Source organism: Physeter macrocephalus, chromosome 9 (genome assembly GCF_002837175.3).
Source record: "Physeter macrocephalus isolate SW-GA chromosome 9, ASM283717v5, whole genome shotgun sequence".
Lineage (NCBI taxonomy): Eukaryota > Metazoa > Chordata > Mammalia > Artiodactyla > Physeteridae > Physeter > Physeter macrocephalus.
The window spans coordinates 26,920,695-26,926,330 of record NC_041222.1 but is presented as its reverse complement, the minus strand read 5'-3'; the positions used below and the strand labels follow the sequence as shown (position 1 = coordinate 26,926,330).

Genomic DNA, 5,636 nt, shown 5'->3' with positions numbered 1-5,636 from the left:
CCCAGCTTACCCTTCCCCCTCCCTGTGTCCTCAAGTCCATTCTCTACGTCTGCGTCTTTATTCCTGTCCTGCCCCTAGGTTCTTCAGAACGGTTTTTGTTTTTGTTTTTGTTTTTGTGCTAGGCGGGCCTCTCACTGTTGTGGCCTCTCCCGTTGCGGAGCACAGGCTCCGGGCGCGCAGGCTCAGCGGCCACGGCTCAGGGGCCCAGCCGCTCCGCGGCATGTGGGATCTTCCGGACCGGGGCACGGACCTGTGTCCCCTGCATCGGCAGGCGGATTCTCAACCACTGCGCCACCAGGGAAGCCCTGTTTTTGTTTTTTAAAGATTCCATATATATGTGTTAGCATACGGTATTTGTTTTTCTTAAAGACAATTTTTAAAAGTCATTTTCCACGCATAATTTTCTACTGCTACATTTTATTTTTTTCTTGAATGACAATGGTTACCATGCTGCCATCTGAGCCTTACCTGAGGGTGTGCATTGTTCTTAGCCAGAGCCAGGAAAGAGTTAAAGTTGCAAAGGGCAGTCTGTCATCTGTCTCAGTTTGGGGATGGAGTGGGGCTGGAGACTGCCCAATTGTCTCTTTCCCTCCCTGGGACTGAGTGCAGGATGTTGAATCTCCCAAAATAACTCTGACCATGTGGGTAAATGCCTGCCCAGAGCTGGTTTGGAATAGAAGATTCTCAGGATCAGAGGGGAGCTCTCCCGGCCAAATGATCTGATCTCCTGGCTGGAAGAGAGAGGAGCCCAGCACCTTCCAAACCAAATGTCCACCAAGAAGCCCTCACCTGGCCCCAGGGTAAAACAGGTGATCCCTGTCAGCTTCTTTCACCCAGGTGGCAGCCCACAGAGTGACCATCCCCAGACAGAGTCCTGTAAGGCCAGTGGGAGAGGTCCCATCAGATCCAGGGCAGAATCTAATTCAGCCTCTCAGTCACTGGAATTTCTGGAGCCCTTGGGGTTTGCAAGATGCTGTAGAATCACCATTTATTGCACATGTCCAGAAGAGGGAACTGCTGGCTTTTGTGGCTTCCTAGAGTCATGTTGAGTGGAGGGGTTCCTTCTGCCTGGGCCTCGCTCTGATCGCTCTAGTCCCAAGGTGCAGACAGTGATGGATTTGGGGGGTCCCCTCACCCCCAAGACTGGGGCAGCATTTCATTCATATACTTTGAGTCTGGAGCTGGCAAAGCCCAGAGAGAAACATTGCTTTCCTAAGTCTCCTGCTTTTATCTTTATGTACAGCGCGATTCGTTATTTCCGTTTGTTCCCATTTGTGGACATTTTTGTGGTGGGTATAACCTTTTAATGTTATTATTAGGCTCTAGCCACAGGAATCCACTTCTCCAATGGACCAATTTTGCTGTAAAGTAGCACGTTCACCCTGGCCACGGTGTGGGTCAAGGGTGCTTAAACTCCGAGTGTGCCTCAGAATCACCTCAGAAAACAGCATGAGAATGTACACTGCCAACACTGCAGAGAAGCCAACTCAGAGCCTAGTGGGGCTCAGGAATCTGCATTTTTACATGAACCACAGCTGATTCTGCTCAGACGAGCCAACTATCCCACTTTGAGAAGCTCTGGCTAGTCTCTGAGCTCTGATCCACGGTGTGAACCAAGAAATCATGGGTGGAGGCATTTCTTACTTTTGTTCCCAAGACCCAACGTTCAGAGGGTCAGCCAGCCTGCCTCTCAGGCAGTGTGTCCCTGCAGGGCATCATGTCACCTCACCTGTGCATTCTAAGGGACATGTGGTTCTTCTTATTTATCCTGAGCAAATCTCCCTCAGAGACCAGTGTAACGGATTCTGAGAAGCGGGGATTAGGCGGGAGGAAGGTAGGAGAACAAATGTGGACACAGAACACAAGAGGACGCTGTGCTGGCCACTGTGCTCCAGGCTTCGTCGTCCCACAGAAGCCTGGTGGGGCACTAACACCCATCTTCCAGCTGAGGACGTGAGGGCTCAGAGGTCACACCGCTAATAAGAGCCGGACTCAGGTATGTTCGATTTAAAGGCCTCCTTTCTTTCCTTGGTTTTTTTGTTTGTTTGTTTTGGAGTAGGGATGGATGCATTTAAAAAATTTTTAAACCTTTTATTGTGAAAGATTTCAAACTACAGAAAAATTGCAAGAATAGTACAACCAACCCCACAGACCCTTTAATTTTTAACGTTTTGCCACATCTGCACTCTACCTATTGTCGACTGAAAGAAACAAAACAAAACTGCACAACCTGAGAGCTGTGAGTTCAGTTTCATTTGGGGACTTACTGAGGACTATAGCCTGGGAGACAGCCTCTCAGATACCTCTGAGGACTGCTCCAAAGAGGTGGGGGAGAGGTCGGTGTATATATGATTTTGGTGAAGGGGGTACGTGCAATCAAGTACACATCTCTGCAGAAGGTTGCTGCTGGTCACAGGGAGCAGATGTCTCCATTAATGATTTTAGTGCTTTTCTAGGTATGAGAAGATGCAAGAAATTGGGTTCATAAAATTTCCTCCTGAAAATATCTAACTATCTGAAGGCCTGTTCTGCCGGTTTTTCCAGATCAGAGTGCCTTGTTCCTGATCTCCATCCTGAACTCCTTTCAGGGCATGCTAAACGTCAGCGACTGCAGTGGCTAGAGACTTCATTCTTGGAGAACCAGATGGTGAGCAATATTTTTTAGTTGTATCTATCTATCCATCCATCTATCTCTCTATCAATTTTGCTAATTCGTTTGAGAATGACTTGCAAGCGCTTGATTTACTACTAAATATTTCAGCTCATCTCCAGAGAACAATGGCATTCTTCCACAAAGCCACAGTAAAATTATCACACTTAGGAAGTTTAACATTAATACATTACTATTTGATATTTGGTTTACTTTACCAATTGTTTATAAAATGTCCTTTATAGCGTTTTTTTTTTTTTGATTCAGCATCCAATTCAGGATCATTCATTGTATTTAGTTGTCACATTTTTTAGTCTCTTCTCATCTAGAGCTTGGCATTCCAGTCTTTATTTTTTGTCTTTTATGACCCTGACATGTTTCAAGAGACCAGGCCAGTTGTTTTGCAGAATATCCCTCAGTTTGGATTTGTCACATTGCTTCCTCATGATTGTAGTCTTCTTAGGGCTTTGTGTCAGAGGGACAAAGGCTTTGCCCTTTAGATTGTCCTCCACTGCCTCTTGCCCAGTGAGGGTCAAGGTTGGCCCTTTGTACTGTTATAAGGACCAGTTTTGGAAGAAAAGCAGCATAGCTTGGGGGAATGAGTGCAGGCCTTGAAGAGCAATAGAAGTGAGTTCACGTCCTGGCTGTGACCTCTAGCTGATTGACACTGAGCATATCAGTTACTATTCCTGACCCTGGGTTTTCTCATTTATAAATGTAGGTGATTCCTGCCTTGCAGGGTTATACCTAACATAAGTAAAAAAATTTAGCAGATTATCTGATGTATAATTAATTGTAACTTCATAAATGGCAGCTATTATTAAGTCCTTAAATGTGACATACCAAAATATCCTTTTTTTCAACACAGCTCTCAGGTGCACCTTTTTTTGTGCTTTCACATCTCTCCCGTTCTAGGGCACCTCTGTTGTCACTGTCTCCTTTCTGTTGCCCACACCCTAACTTGTCCCATACCACCACCACTGGTTACCCTAAAATGTGGCCCTTGGCATCATATTCACCTGACTTCCTGTTTCCCGGGTAGATCAATTCTGAATGCCTGGCATTCAGCGCCTTCCCTAGTCTTACCCCATTCCACCCACCTGAACTTGCCTCCCACTGTTTTTCATGGGGAAATGTGGTTGCTCTTGATTTGGCTGCTAGCACACTCTTCCCCTTCTTCCTTCTTTAGTGTTACAGACCTTACCCCATGCTCCACCCTTGGGGTGTATTCATGTATCAGTTAGGATATGGTCACAAACAGGAACTGCTCGAGGTATTTTAAGAAGGAAGGGACTTAATGAAGGGCATCAAGTCCTTACAAAATCATTGGAAAATCTGGACGAAGGTCAAGGAAGGCCTCCAGCTTCCATAGACAGGAATTTGAAGGAAGTCAGGAAACCAGTAGGGATGATCACAGCTGCCTCCCATCCTGAGGCACGAGATTTTCAGGAAAATACTTAGAGACCACTGCACAATGTCATGTCTGCCTAAGCCTAAAGTTTGACAGTGCCAGAGGAGCGAAAACCTGGCTTCTGCTTTATTCTGCCTTTCACATCTTGGCAAGTGCTTCTCCTTGAAGAACTGCTGTCTCTGAAGGCAGGGATTCTGGAACATGCACTTCCCAGACTTCTAGCCCCTTGATAAAGGGAAGAACATAGAAGGGTCATTGCCTCTATCATTTACTGGGCCAGTAGAAGTCTTTCCTGGGGAGTCTTCTGATGGAACTAGTGGGGAAGACTTCTGGGGTCACAACTAGAAGTACTGGTTGTACTGGTTACCTTGAAGGCCATCCTCCATGACTTTTGGAGGAAGCCCAGCTGTGGTAGGGGAGAATGAGGCTCTCAAAGAGTGAGAACAGAGTGAAAAACATAGGTAGAGATGGAGAGGGAGAGGGAGAGGAGGAGGGAGGGTAAGAGAGAGATGGAGGTGGAGATGGGGTGTGGGAGGGAGGGAGGGAGAGAACACTCACGAAAGTTGATGACACTGTGACATTGTGTCAACCCTGGGTTTGGTCATACCCTTTGCCACTGCTGTCCATGTCCTTCTCAATTATTTCAATTCATAAATTTCTTTTTTGCCTAAGCTAATTTAATTTGCTGTTACTTGCAACCAACAGGGTCCTAATGAATAGCAGGAAGGACATTAGTGTCCAAGGGCGATGTGTGCTGTGCAAAGAAGAAGAACAAAGTGAAGAAGGTGGTAGGAGCACCCAGAGGAGAAGGTAATAAGAAGAGAGTTCATCTCCATTTTATCTTTTATCTTGGAAATACTATTTTAGCCATAATTTTTTTCTTAGTTGTTACTTCTCCTGGCTGTTACTTCCTTACAGAGTACTCTTCTTCTTTTCCTTCTTGTGATGTTTTGATTTACAATAAGAGGTATATATTTGGTCTTCATCCGGTTCCTTCCACAGAGCTCCTAAAACCCTTGGAATTTCTTAAGTGTTAAGAGCACAAATGTGAAATGGGTGTCTTTTGTTATTCTGAACAAGCCCCTTTCAACCACACCTGAGTTTATGTTAATGAGGTGACTTTTGGAAAGCTCCTCGGGCTGGGGGCTGGTTGCTGGGGGACTAACGACCAGTGATTAGAGTGTTGAAACTTTCAGCCCCCCTTCCAGGAAGGGAAGAGGGGCTGGAGGTTGAATTACTTGTTAATGGCTAATTTTTAATCAGTCGTGCCTATGTAATGAAACCTCCTTGAAAACTCAAGAGTAGAGGGTGGAGAGTTTCTGGGTTGGTGAACACATTTGGAAAGAGTGGTGCCCTGGAGAATGCATGGAAGCTCACTGTGCCCCTTCCCACATACCTTGCCCTGTGTCTCTTCCATCTGGCTGTTCCTGAGTTATATCCTTTTGTAATAACCAGTAATCTAGTAATTCCTGAGTTCTGTTCTAGCAAATTAATCAAACCTGAGGAGGGGGTAGTGGGAATCTCCAAGTTATAACTGGTCTGTCAGAAGCACAGGGAACTGGACTTGCGATTGGC

General features: G+C 45.9%; 1 long non-coding RNA gene across 1 annotated transcript in view; it reads left to right on the top strand.

The window, feature by feature from the left end:
- The window catches only part of LOC114486864 (uncharacterized), a 16,145-nt gene extending 10,999 nt beyond the window's left edge, over positions 1–5,146 (top strand). Inside the window, exons 5-7 of the long non-coding RNA XR_003681200.2 lie at positions 1,320–1,996; positions 2,545–2,647; positions 4,767–5,146. This is a non-coding gene — a long non-coding RNA (uncharacterized lncRNA). The remainder of the gene's footprint in view (positions 1–1,319; positions 1,997–2,544; positions 2,648–4,766) is intronic.
- The last annotated feature ends 490 nt before the right edge of the window (positions 5,147–5,636 follow it).